At 45.3% G+C, this 14,645-nt stretch overlaps 1 protein-coding gene across 1 annotated transcript in view; it reads left to right on the forward strand.

The window, feature by feature from the left end:
* Positions 1-14,645, forward strand: part of oca2 (oculocutaneous albinism II) — a 559,961-nt gene that overhangs the window by 478,079 nt on the left and 67,237 nt on the right. The gene's annotated exons all lie outside the window — the stretch shown is intronic.

Genomic DNA, 14,645 nt, shown 5'->3' on the forward strand with positions numbered 1-14,645 from the left:
GTACATTTTGGTTAGAAAATAAAGAGGGAACATAATAAGGATCTAAGCAGGATGGAGGGGCAAAGGGATCTAGGGCCACGCATGCACGAGTCTAGCAGTGGACATAAATAAGGGGAAAAAAATGAAAGCATGCCGAACACCGGGGTTAATTTCTATAGAGATGGAGTTGAAAAGCAGAGCTGTTTGGCTGGATTTTCTTACTCCAGGTGGGTAATTCCGAGTCGGCCTCCCCTCCTCGGCTGAAAGCGGCAGGAAGGATGGGATTTTCATTCCGGGGGTATGGATATGGACTGCAGCTGGACCAGTTGAGCTGGGGAAAAGTTTTGAGGTTACCACAGTGACTGCCAGTGTGCGGACGCGGGCTGTTTAAAAGTTCTTCCTCGGAGTTGTCATCCCAGTTGTAGTAAAAACAGACCCACCAGCTCTCATAACCACTCACTCCCCCCCCCCATGTACTCCCCACCTCATGTCCCCTCTCACCCCTGATGGCCCCCATGCCAAGCGATGCCACCTGCATGCCAATTTAGCCACTATTAACTGCACAGAACCAATTAACCCTATAGTGATAATAGAACGTATTAAAAAAAGCTTCAAAAATATTCATTCATTGATAATGTTCCACTTTCTTCAAAAAACACCTTCTTACCACAGCTCAAAAAAGTGTTAATCCTTTAAAGGGTCAATAGTTGAAATTGAAAGTACTTGAAACCTCTTTATTTTGTGTACATTTTGTCCATTTAACAACATAAACCAGAGAGTTAGAGCTGTTAGTAAGGAATGTTTTTCCCGGGGCTCAGGTATTTTGGTTATTGATTTCTGGGATCTCAGTCAAGCATTATTATGCATTCTATAGAATTCACTGTATACAGTGTATAGGGGTGAATGGCATGGAAGTGCCATGGCATTGCATGGGGGTCCTGAGGGACCCCAGGAATTGGTTGGGGGTATATCTTCGTGTGGGGGGCATGAGAGACCATGAGGGTTGTATGGGGGCATCCCTTGCCATTGGAGACTGAGGGACAATGGGGCTGGCATGAGTACATGTGTGTCCATGGGAATTTGGCAAGAGGACCTTTTGAACGTACCTTTCAAAATGTCTTGTTATGTAGACTACGGTTCCATATCGGTGCTCTGAAGTGCAGAGAACTATTACTCTTTGAAAAGCTGGCTTCGAATCATAGAGGTCTAAGCACAGAAAAGGCCTTTCAGCCCATCTCGTCTGTGCCAGTCAAAAACAACCACCTAACTATTCCAATCCCATTTTCCAGCACTTGACCTGGCCCATAGCCTTGCTTGCCTTGGCAGCGCAAGTTCAAATCTAAATATTTCTTAAATGTTGCGAGGGTCTCTGCGTCCACCATCCTTTCAGGCAGCGAGTTCCAGAATCCCACCACCCTCTGGTGAAAAGGGGGGGCGATTCTCCGCACTCACGACGGTGCGGAGAATAAGGGGGTCGTAAATTTTTACGGCCACGCTGGTCTGACGCCCTCCCGCTATTCTCCCCCCCCCCCCCCCCCCCCCCCACGCCCGCCTCCCGACACGAATCGTTGCCCGCCGTTTTTTTACGGCGAGCAGCGATTCTCAGCTGGCCGATGGGCCGAAGTCCAAGCCCTTTACGACCGTTTTTAGGAACGTCAAACACACCTGGTCTGACCGTTCGTAAAAACGGCTGTAAAGTTGTGATCTTGGGAACCATGGCACCGATTGGCACGGCAGTACCACGGCCGTGCCAAGGGTGCCATGGGCCCGCGATCGGACCATGGTTGGAGTCTTGGGCGAAGAAATGGCAGATGGAGTTTAATCCAGACAAATGTGAGGTAAGTATTTTGGAAGGTCCAATGCATGTAGAAATTGCACAGTAAATGGTAGAACTCTTGCGAGTCCTGACAGGCAGAGAGATCTGGGCGTGCAGGTCCACCAATCACTGAACGTGGCAAAGCATGTGGATAAGGTGGTCAAGAAGGCATACAATATGCTGGCCTTCATCGGTTGGGGCATTAAATATAAAAATTGACAAGTCGTATTGCAGCTGTACAGTACCTTAATTAGGCCTCATTTGGAATATTGTGTACAATTCTGGTCGCCACACTACCAGAAGTTTGTGGATGCTTTGGAGAGGGTACAGAAATGGTTTACTAGGATTTGTGCCTGGTATGGAGGACATTAGCTATGAGGAGAGGTTAGACAAACCCTGTCTGTTCTCACTGGAACAACGGAGGTTGAGAGGCGACCTGATAGAGGTCTACAAGATTGTGAGTGGCATGGACAGAGTGGATCGTCAGATGCTCTTTCCTAGGGTAGGAGAGCCAAGTACTGGGGGACATAGGTTTAAAGTGCACTGTGGAAAGTTTAGAACAGAGGTGTGAGGCAAGTGTTTTACACAGAGGGTGGTAAATATATGGAAAGCGCTGCCTGGGAAGGTGGTGGGAGCATGTACGATAGCGACATTTAAGGGACTCTAGACAAATATATGAATAGGGTGGGAATGGAAGGACTCTGACTCCGTAAGTGCAGGTGGTTTTAGTTTAGGCAGGTACCAGGGTTGGCACAGGCTTGGAGGGCCGAAGGGCCTGTTCCTGTGCTGTATTGTTCTTTGTTCTTTTTTTTTGAAGTCTAAGCTTGTAGTTCAATGAAATGGAGGGGAAGAGTTGCTCTCCTCAACGTGTATAATTTTGACATACTTGCTAATGATTTATGACCTAAGATGAAGTGCACCAACCTTATACACACAGCGAGGGACCTACCTTTGACCTATGCTGTCTAAAATCATGGCCTCCCACTGCAGATAGAGGATTTGTGAATTTACTCGATAATGATTTGTTTCATCCGTTGCTGGAGCTGTGTAGCAAGGAACTTTAGCTTGTGTGTAACATCTATTTGGGAACTCCTGATGCTGGCATTCTCTACACACATGCTGCAACCCCCAGACAAATACAAAATAAACCCATCTCTCCAAAGCATGAGTTGAATTCAATATTTTAAGTAACAATTGCCAAGAGTAAGAGGCTTCTAAGGTTTCCCCAGAGTTGTGAACCTGAGATAAGCCTGCAGGATCACAGTTCACCTTCATTAAGTGAGAGGAGTTTTTCCTCGCCTCCTACTCCTTATTCCCGTCAACCTGGCACTTACAATCAGGGTACCTGATCTGAGTGGATGGCTCAGGTTCCTGAGCACTAGAGTTGACGAGTTGTTATCGAGTCATAGAGTTTAACAGCACAAGAGGAGGCACTTTGGCTCATTGTGTCTGCACCAGCCATCAAGCACCTATCTAATCTAATCCCTTTTTCTAGCTCTTGGTCTGCAGTATGCTATGGTGTTTCAAGTGCTCAAATCCTGTTTCTCTTCAGGCATCTAGTGGTGCACAAGACAGACTTTCCTCTGTTCCCATTGCAAGGCTTTTCCTGGAACAGGTTGCGAGCCTGCCGCCAGAGGCTTCTAGCGTCCGGCGCACCACTCCGCGTCAAGCATGGCTGACCAGGAGTCTCCCTGGCTCTCACCACCTGCCCACTGGCTTGTGCTAGAAGGACACTCAACCTGTTTGGCCGCATTATGAATGCACCTTCCTTGATCATCAAGACCTGGGTGGGACATGAGTCCAGAACCTCTGGTTCAGAGGTAGGGCTGCTCCCAATGCACCACAAGACCCGCTATTGATGAGGACTAAGGTATATTGGTGGCTATGGGGAGGAGCGGGGAGAGGAAATTTTAACAAAGATAATCAGGCTATATAACAAAGAAAGAACAAAGAAAAGTACAGCACAGGAACAGGCCCTTCAGCCCTTCAAGCTTGCGCTGACCATGCTGCCCGTCTAAACTAAAATCTTCTACATTTCCGGGGTCCGTATCCCTCTATTCACATCCTATTCATGTATTTGTCAAGATTCCCCTTAAACGTCATTATCGTCCCTGCTTCCACCACCTCCTTCGGCAGCGAGTTCCAGGCACCCACTACCCTCTGTGTAAAAAAACTTACCTCGTACATCTCCTCTAAACCTTGCCCCTCGCATCTTAAACCTATGCCCCCTTGTAATTGACCTCTCTACCCTGGGAAAAAGTCTCTAACTATCCACTCTGTCTATGCCCCTCATAATTTTGTAGACCTCTATCAGGTCGCCCCTCAACCTCCTTCATTCCAGTGAGAACAAACCAAGTTTATTTAACTTCTCCTCATAGCCAATGCCCTCCATACCAGGCAACATCCTGGTAAATCTCTTCTGCACCCTCTCCAAAGCCTTCACACCCATCTGGTAGTGTGGCAACCAGAATTTAACACCAAACTAAAGTGTGGCCTAACTAAGGTTCTATACAGCTGCAACATGACTTGCCAATTTTTATACTCAATGCCCCGGTCAATGAATGCAAGCATGCCGTATGCCTTCTTGACAACTTCTCCACCTGTGTCACCCCTTTCAGTAAACTGTGGACCTGTGCACCAAGATCTCTCTGACTGTCAATACTCTTGAGGGTTCTACCATTCACTGTATATTCCCAACCTGTATTAGACCTTCCAAAATGCATTACCTCACATTTGTCCGGATTAAACTCCATCTGCCATCTCGCCGCCCAAGTCTCCAAATGATCTAAATCCTGCTGTATCCTCTGACAGTCCTCATCGCTATCTGCAATTCCACCAAACCTTTGTGTCGTCTGCAAACTTACTAATCAGACCAGTTACATTTTCCTCCAAATCATTTATATATGCTACGAACGCACTGATCCCTGCGGAACACCACTAGTCACAGCCCTCCAATCAGAAAAGCACCCTTCCATTGCTACTCTCTGCCTTCTATGACCTAGCCAGTTCTTTATCCATCTTGCCAGCTCACCTCTGATCCCGTGTGACTTCACCTTTTGTGCCAGTCTGCCATGAGGGACCTTGTCAAAGGCCTTACTGACATCCATATAGACACCATCCACTGCCCTTCCTGCATCAGTCATCTTTGTGACCTCCTTGAAAAACTCTATCAAGTTAGTGAGACACGACCTCCCCTTCACAAAACCGTGCTGCCTCTGGCTAATACGACCACTTGCTTCCAAATGGGAGTAGATCCTGTCTCGAAGAATTCCCTTCAGTAATTTCCCTACCACTGACGTAAGGCTCTACCGGCCTGTAGTTTCCGGGATTATCCTTGCTACCCTTCTTAAACAAAGGAACAACATTGGCTATTCTCCAGTCCTCCGGGACATCATCTGAAGACAGCGAGGATCCAAAGATTTCTGTCAAATATATATTTGACTATACATATATATATATATATACACTGGCTAAATATATATTTAGCTTTTGTTCAGTGTTGGGGTGATGCACGCTTGGGGGGGGGAGGAAAATTGGGCTATTGAATGCATAATTGTATTGCAGCAGAGACGGCAATCGCTTGGCTCATCGAGCATGCATTTGGAGTGACGTGTGCACCCTGATTCTATTTTCACAGTTCTTCCCCTGTGTCTCAATGCACTGAGCATAAAATATTTCATTACGTACATTTTATATCTTTTCATCTTTCAATTAGCACAGTGGATTTGCAACAGTTTCCATATCAGCGTATAATGAACCAAATCAAACACTTCCTGAACGAAAGCTATTAACATTCTTCAGTGAACTGTGAAACCATCAAGTGGAAGAGGTCCGATTATCAGTAGATCATTAGTATCTCACTAAGGCTATAGCTGATTAACTCTCAATGTGTGCTACGTACTCAACTCCAAGCCATTTCAGATTTGTTGTGGAAAGCAGATACCAAGAACAATGTGATATTAATTAGCATTCTGACTCTGGGTGATACTTCTGTTAATTACCTCTCAGCTTCTGCCTCTACAATGGTGTTATACCTGACTGCAATACTGTGGACAGATACGAAAAAATAACTTGTATCTATGCAACAACTTTTAACCTCAGAACAGCCCAAAGCAATTCACAACCAACTAATTAGTTCTGAAGTGAAGTTGTGACGACAAACATGACAGCCAATTTGTGCACGGCCAGCTCCTACAAAATAGCAGACAAAGCCAAAGACCGGTTAATTGGCTTTGGTTGAAAAAGTAAATGTTGGCCAGAACAAGTCTGTTGCTCTTTTTCAAATAACGCATGGGCTTTTTGCCATCCACCCGATTGGACAGACGGAGCTTCTGTTAAACTCCTCTTCCTAAACATGGCAGCTTCAATAAAGTAGAAGTTCCTCAGTGTGCGATTGGAGCATCGGCCCAGATTGGGTGCTTAAATCCTCAGCTGGGACTCAAATTTGTGACCTTCTGAGGAGGTGGCAAGAGTGTGACCACAGAGTTAAACTGACCGATTAAAACAAAGAGTAGGATTGGAAAGTGCGTAGAGTACTCTATTTGTGAAAGTGGAGTGGAAGAAGGGGTGGATCACTTGTTAATGTTGCAGACGTTCCATTTTGAATCTGCAAAAGAAACGAATGTGATGTGAGAAAAACCTCTTTCACACAATTGAATGGTTCTGGTCTGGAACGCACTGCTTTGAAGAGCGATGGAGGGAGGCAGGTTCAATTGTATGGAATACAATGTTGACAAATGTGAGGTTATCCATTTTGGTAGGAATAACAGCAAACGGGATTATTATTTAACCGATAAATATTAAAGCATGCCGCTGTGCAGAGAGACCTGGGTGTGCTAGTGCATGAGTCACAGAAGGTTGGTTTACAGGTGCAACAGGTGATTAAGAAGGCAAATGGAATTTTGTCCTTCATTGCTAGAGGGATGGAGTTTAAGACTAGGGAGGTTATGTTGCAATTGTATACGGTGTTAGTGAGGCCACACCTGGAGTATTGTGTTCAGTTTTGGTCTCCTTACTTGAGAAAGGACGTACTGGCACTGGAGGGTGTGCAGAGGAGATTCACTAGGTTAATCCCAGAGCTGAAGTGGTTGGATTACGAGGAGAGGTTGAGTAGATTGGGACTGTACTCGTTGGAAATTAGAAGGATGAGGGGGGATCTTATAGAAACATTTAAAATTATGAAGGGAATAGATAGGATAGATGCGGGCAGGTTGTTTCCACTGGCGGGTGAAAGCAGAACTAGGGGACATAGCCTCAAAATAAGGGGAAGTAGATTTAGGAGGAACTTCTTCACCCAAAGGGTTGTGAATCTATGGAATTCCTTGCCCAGTGAAGCAGTTGAGGCTCCTTCATTACATGTTTTTAAGGTAAAGATAGATAGTTTTTTGAAGAATAAAGGGATTAAGGGTTATGGTGTTTGGGCCGGAAAGTGGAGCTGAGCCCACAAAAGATCAGCCATGATCTCATTAAATGGCGGAGCAGGCTCGAGGGGCCAGATGGCCTACTCCTGCTCCTAGTTCTTATGTTCAATCGAGGCACTCAAGGACATGATTACTTGAATAGAAACAATGTGCAGGGAATGGGGAAAATACAGGCGAATGGCACTAAGCCATAATGCTCATTTGGAGAGCTGGTGCAGAAACGATGGATTAAATGGCCTCCTTCTGTGCTGTTAACAATTCTGCAATTCTGTGAATTGTACAATTCAACTCATACAATTACAAGGTCCTTGAAATAATCATGATTGAAACAGCAGACAAAAATTTGATAAAGATCATACTCCAATCTGTTGAAACTTGCAGTGTGCAAAGTTAGTAATGAGCACATTCATCTGTCAATTTGGCACCCCTGCCTCTGCTTTAAGGCAGAAAAATCGTTAACTTTTCCACTGATGCAAGATTGACCTCAGCCTGATCATTTTATGGCCACTGAGGTGAAAATCCAGCTTTGATATTTAGTGATCTCTGTTGTAAGGTGCATGCATGAAGATTTTGGGAAGGGACCAAATCGGAGTTGGCTGTGGTGTCTTTGGGTAAGAACGATAGCGGGGTCAAGTGCCGCCACGAGGGTTTAGCAAGGGTGGGGACGGGAGGAAGAGAGGGCACGACAACTGGCAGAGGGGCAAGGAGGTGGATGAGGCTGATGAACAATGGAAGGCAAAGGGGAGACTGGTGGGAGGGAAGCTGGGTCCCAACAAGGCTACATGAAATGTTCAACAAACAAGGAGATCAAAGGGATACAACATTGTTTATTGAAAGGGGTTGGGGGGGGGGGGGGGTGCATGAAGACTCCACATGCGGTGGGCAGAGGTCCACATGGGGTAAAGGCACCTTCCAAGTGATGTGCTAGGGAATGGAGTAAGTGTACTTGAATTGAGGTACAGACTTCCTAAGGCTGCTAACCTTCTGCTTCTGGGTTCCAGACATCCGGCATGATCTGGTGAGGACAGGTGAGCAGGAGAGAGTGATATGAGTGTGCTGGACTGGTGTTTCAATATGGCGCCCAGACATTGAAATCCAATAGCTGATGGTGGCAGTAGGACGAATCAGCTGCTGGCCCACCAGGTGATTTGGAGGGGGACTTTCCTGTGCATAATTAAAGAGGTTCCAAACATAGAATTTGACACGGCATCCACACCATTCTGGCCAGCAGGAAAGGTCCCGCTGGAACTGTCCATCACCGCACCTAGTCTCAAAAACAGATAATTTCTCTTTGAATGCTATCATAGATCATATCATTTACAGCGCAGAAGGAGGCCATTCGGCCCATCAGGTCTTCACCGGCTCCTGGAAAGAGCACCCCACCCAAGGTTAACACCTCCACCCTATCCCCATAACCCAGTAACCCCACCCAACACTAAGGGCAATTTTGGACGCTGAGGGCAATTTATCATGGTCAATCCACCTAACCTACACATCTTTGGACTGTGGGAGGAAACCGGAGCACCCGGAGGAAACCCACGCACACACGGGGAGGATGTGCAGACTCCACACAGACAGTGACCCAAACCGGGAATCGAACCTGGGACCCTGGAGCTGTGAAGCCATTGTGCTATCCACAATGCTACCATGCTGCCCACGGTGCTATCCGAGGTAACACCCTATAAAGTGAAGCCCAGAATCAACATAGTTAAATGTGAATTAACAGGCAAATTATGGTTAACTAGAAACTATAATTTACATGTCAGCTGCCAGATTCAACTGAGAAATATTTTATCAATTAGCTAGTCTAGTCAGCATATACACTATTTTAGGTGGAATCAATTAACCACTCAACGTCTAGTTTATCAAGGTCAGTCAAAAAGCCCTTGCAAAGAATCTCGGCTCCTCTTCATTTGGAATTCAGTCCCATCCGCAGCTGACAGAAGTGCACAGCCAACCAGAGCTCTACCAGAACGGTCTACAACAAAAATGGCACGATTCTTCAGAATCGCCTCACCACTGCTTATGATAGTTTGGATAGTGTAGATCCACCACTGTTATCTTCAAATAACAGAAAAAGCTACAACAACTGCATGTTTGTTTCTTCACAGCTTCTGGATCTAGTCTCCATCTTCTCCAACCTGCCTATACTGCACCACTGGAATCATCATCATCATCTAATAAGCTTGGATGGCTCTGTGCCCAATTATATGTCCTCAACCAGTTTCATTCTCCCCAGAGGTTTTGGTTTACAATCTCAGTTGGAGCCTTTTTTTCCTTAGAAACTGAAAGATCATTTTCCTTTCTTAGTTTCCTTTTCACGGTTTCCTTTTTCAGTGAAGGTTGATCACAAAAAATACAAACTTTGAAACAATGGAGTACTTCAAGCCCAGGATGTAGGCATTGCTGGCAACTTCTCCATAATTATCCTTGAAAAGGCAATGGTGAACCACCTTAACAACTGGGCTGGATTTATCCCGCCATTCGGTGGCGGCACGATTCTCTGGTCCCGCCGATAGTGCGATCTCACTTGCGGGTTTCCCAGCGGCATGGGGTGGCTTCAATGGAAATTCCCATTGATAGCGGAGAGAACAAAGAATGCTGCTGCCACTGAAGGGCGTATCGTCTTCTGCCGCTGGGGAACATGTGGCTGGCAGGCGGGAGAATCCTGCTCCTGGTTGGCTTGCTTGTCCATTTCAGGGTCAACTATATAGCTGTGGGTCAGAGTCATATATAGGCCAGGGCAGGTAAGGACAGCCGATTGCCTTCCCTAAAGCACATTAGGAAATCAAATGGCTTTTATGATAATCTGGTAGTTACATAGTCATGATTATTGATACTAGTTTTTTCCAGATTAATTTCATGAGTTGAATTTTTTAATTCCCCTATTGATGTGGTAGTATTTGAACTCATAAGTTCAGGCCTTGTGGATTACAAATTCAGCACTTTAACCATCGTACCTGTAAAGACTTAAACCAGGCCTTTGAGATTGGCTCAATCAGAGAACCCCTTTCTCTGTATATAACAGGGAGTGTCAGATCCTCTGCACTCCCAGTGTAGACAGCAAGCTGAATGCACCTGGCTGTTCGACTGTTGGTTTTGCAAATAAAAGGAATTCTGGGGAAGGGACTTCTACCTCCGTGGACTTATTACAGTACCAAAGTTCCTGGTAATTTAGGGTAAAATTCCCCCATGCCTCCGCTCGCAGGTTCAGTGGCAATCAGAAGGGAGAATTCGAAGGGAAACCCAAAAATTGGTCTGACGCCGGCGTAGTTTCCCACAGGATCTTCCACTGTTGTCCACCATGGCAGATCTGGAATCTCGCTGGTGGCCATCGTGAAATTTATTTGCATCCCACTAATTGAATGCAGATGAAGGCCCGATTGGAATCCTCCCCTCAAACTAGATTCTCCACAAAGCCAACAGGGAAACATGCCGGTCCAGAGCTTCTCTGGAAAAACATAGCATGCAGAATTCAGAACTTACCTGAAGAATGCCTGGGGCCACCTCTGGATTTTGGGATAGAGGCCCCAGTGATCCTGGACCCTGTAACTCTGGTTGGTTGTGCACTGTTCTGGGTGGTGGGGGTGGGGGGGGGGGGTGGAATACCAACTGGATCTTCCGGCTTCAGTGCTTCAGTGTCATCAAGGAGGCCAGTCTTCCATCTCAGAGTGTTCCTGGAGACTTATCTTCTTTCTTCAATGGTGGGTCAGTGATGTTGGGCGCCTTTTAAATATGGCACCCAGATATGATGGCAGGACACATTGAATCAAGCTCAGTCCACCATGGAATATGACACGAAACCTCCTGGTACATAATTAATGAGGTCCGGGCTGGAAAATATGGCATTGTTTCCCATCAGTCTCTGCAGAAAGAAAGGGCTGGATTCTCCGCCCATCCACGCCACATTACTGCCCCGAGCCGCCGGCCGGATTCTCCGCTACGCCGGCCGGTCAATGGGGTTTCCCATTGTGGGGCAGCCCCACGCCATTGGGAAACCCCTGGGCGCTGGCAAAATGGAGCTTCCCGCCGGCGGGGAATCCCACCCCTGGACTGCGGAAATAGTGCCCCCGATCGGTCGCGCGCTCAACCCGACCACCCGCACAATATAAGCCCAGTCCCGAATGAACCCCTCTGCCCTCCGATCGGCTGACCGTAGCGACTGCAGACCGAGTCCTCAGCCGCCTCGCAAGTATCCCAAACCAGATTAGATCCACCATGTCGGGAATCCTGCTGTCCCTGTCTCCACCCCTGCCTCTGTCACGGGACCTCGTCCCAGACGGGTGAATTCCCTCTGTACTATTTGTTTTGCGCTATCTCTTGGCTGATTTTCAAGGCCCACATCTTGGTCTGGTCCTGAGTTATTAACATTAATTTTAATTATGAATTTGGTGGCCAAGCTTCACAAAAATGTCATTGTTGATCTCTGAACATTGTTTGAGATGATGCTTCAGTAGTTTTAATAAATACAAACTAAGAGATTTAATTGGATCACTATCACAAATTAAAAACTTGCCTCATAAGTTTAATTATACCCTTTTAATTAACTTTTTATGCACACTGCAGCGTCTCCTCTATCTTTAATGAGAAAGTTAAATATATTCCCGTTGAGCGAATTGTACTATCTCAGGAAAAAAGATTGTAACTGAAAAATGTAGAATTTATCAAGTGATGAATTTTCGGGTAGCTTTGGAGCAACAGCGTGAAATGTCAGCATGGAATAATTTGCGAGGGCTTAAAATCAAATGGGAATCCCTTTTTTCAGATAGCCACATGATTAAGGCTGCTTGCAATAGTCTGGCTGGGTTATCGGGGTGGTCCAGTGTGTTCATGTGCATTCATTTTGATGAGGCTTAAAGCGGAATATTGACTCATGCAATTTGTCACCAGGAGAAAAGATGGAGAATTACTTGTAATTTACAGCTGGCACGGACTCGGAAGAGAAGATCCTGCCTCACAAATATTCTTGCACTCATTGAGAAAATTACATTCCAAGTTGACCATGGACAAGACTTTTATGTGGCCCATCTAATCTTCCAAACTAAACGTGATCATGTTGCGGAGCATCTAAAGACATTTGACACAAGTGTCAGCTGTAAGCAAATCAAGCAGCAGCTTATTCAACACTCGTATGCATACAGGGGAATGCTCTCTCAGATTGCTCTAAGACGTAATTCAAAGGTACACAGTTTCTAACAGTTATTTATACCATCTTTGTGATACCTCATCGTTAACTCACAATGTTCTTATCTTGTACCTCTCATTCCATACATCCGCAATTACAGATAGGTCTTCAAAACTATCATGGAATGACCTGACCTTTAGTACAAACGACACCCACAGTTTATTCCAAAACACAAACTTTTCTTGCCCATCTTGATGATTTGCTACATTGCACAGTCCCATCTTCGCCTGGTCCTGAAGTCGGTTTAGCACGGTAAAACCCAGAGATCATTCATCAGCTTATTCTATCCTGACCCAACGGTCACGTTCCTTAGCTTATTATGGACTGGCCCATAAACCATTCATCAACTACTTGGCCTGACCAAAAAGTCACATTCCCGACTACATCCATTCTACATTTTCTTTTACTGCAACCATAATTTTTTTTACCACAAATAGATCACGCCTGAGTAATTCCAGGATGCACGACTTCAACTAAATTCCACACACCAGTCGAGGAGTTAAACTCAAAATCATGGGGATCCATCATAAAAAACTTGGGGAGGTTATTTTTAAAATTTCCAAACAAAGGAAATAGGAACAGGAGGAGGCCATTCGGCCCTTTGAGTTTGCTCCGCCATTATTATGATCATGGCTGTCATCCAACTGAATAGCCTGTTCTCGCCTCATACACCCCCCCGCCCCCTCCCCCCATATCCTTTGATCCTTTTCCCCTCCAGAGCTATAGAAACATAGACACAGTGGTGTTCTGGATCCTACAGAGACTGGTAACTTTTAAAGGAGAAGAATTGCCTCAAAGCCAGTGGAAAGGACAATAATGGGAAAAATTTCACTTTTTTAAAGTTTACTGTAACAAACCAACTTAAATCAACATTTAATTCAAACATTGACTAATAGGTAAAGGATATTTCAAAGACAAATAGAAATTTAACTTTAATAGTAGACACAGCAAAGACACACATCACATTGTTAGAAACACCTGCATTGCATTTTGCACAAATGTGGGACACATGCAATCTCAGCCTTTCCAACTCAGCCTCTGCTATGGAGGGACTCTCACTTCCCACTCAATCATTTAGGCCCTTCAGTCGCATTCACCAGTAGCTGTATCCTCAGAGACCGACTTCAACATCAGCAGCTAGAACATAAGAACATAAAGAGCAGGAGTAGGCCATCTGGCCCTTCGAGCCTGCCATTCAATGAGATCATGGCTGATCTTTTGTGGACTCAGCTTCACTTTCCCGCCCAAACACCATAACCCTTTATTTCTTTATTCTTCAAAAAACTATCTTTATCTTGAAAAGATTTAATGAAGGAGCCTCAACTGCTTCACTGCTTCACTTCCTATAGATTCACAACCCTTTGGGTGAAGAAGTTCCTCATGAGCTCAGTCCGAAACCTGTTGCTACTAAACAGAAAACTGCTGCATTCAGAGAGGAACTTGCTTGTTTCCTCTTTGCAAAGTTCTTAGTCTTCTGAACTGCCAACCGGAAACCCTATCTGCCCACTGCAATTAGCTTTCTATTTACTCCTTGCTTCTTAGCTGTCCATTCCTATGGCAAACTCTGGTTGCATGGGCATTTCTTGGAACCTGAAGATGTCACAATCTAGAAAGCAATTAACCCTCTTTCAGAGTACCCCCCAGGCAACTTTGTACTCAAAGAGGCATAGCATAAAAATAAAATACACGCTTCTCAAAGCACATGTATCATCACAGTAGTAAATGGAGGTAAATTAAGAAATAAGCTATGTAGATGCAGGGGAAAGTGCTGAGTTGGGAATCTAATTGAAATTGACGGTTTGGATTCAGAAGAACAATGCAAATTGGTCAGTTTGTAGTTGATTTCACTCAGAAGACAGCCCAGGGACTGAGGAATGACACACCAAGTTGGACAAACTGTATCAGTGGAAGGAACAAAAGCAGATTAAATTCAACATGGATGAGTGCAAGGGACTGTACATAAGAAATAAAATGGACAAGTAGTGTTTACTCAATGGCGTCAAAAGAGCTAAAGATTAAATTGAAAAATTAAATTGGGCTTAGACTATTGAACAGTAAATATGTCCACTGTTATGGTGGCAGGGTATTTGAGACCTTAGGGGGTGGTCATCTCTGAGTTACCCCAAGTCCAGGTAAGGGACCTATGCTGTGAGATATGAGCCTTGACCAATGGCAGAATCAGCACAATTTCGGTGATGACGGCAGATGACCTAGACTATTGAGGGACAATGACTGCTTAAAGGCA

The sequence above is a fragment of the Scyliorhinus canicula genome, chromosome 14 (assembly GCF_902713615.1).
Source record: "Scyliorhinus canicula chromosome 14, sScyCan1.1, whole genome shotgun sequence".
Lineage (NCBI taxonomy): Eukaryota > Metazoa > Chordata > Chondrichthyes > Carcharhiniformes > Scyliorhinidae > Scyliorhinus > Scyliorhinus canicula.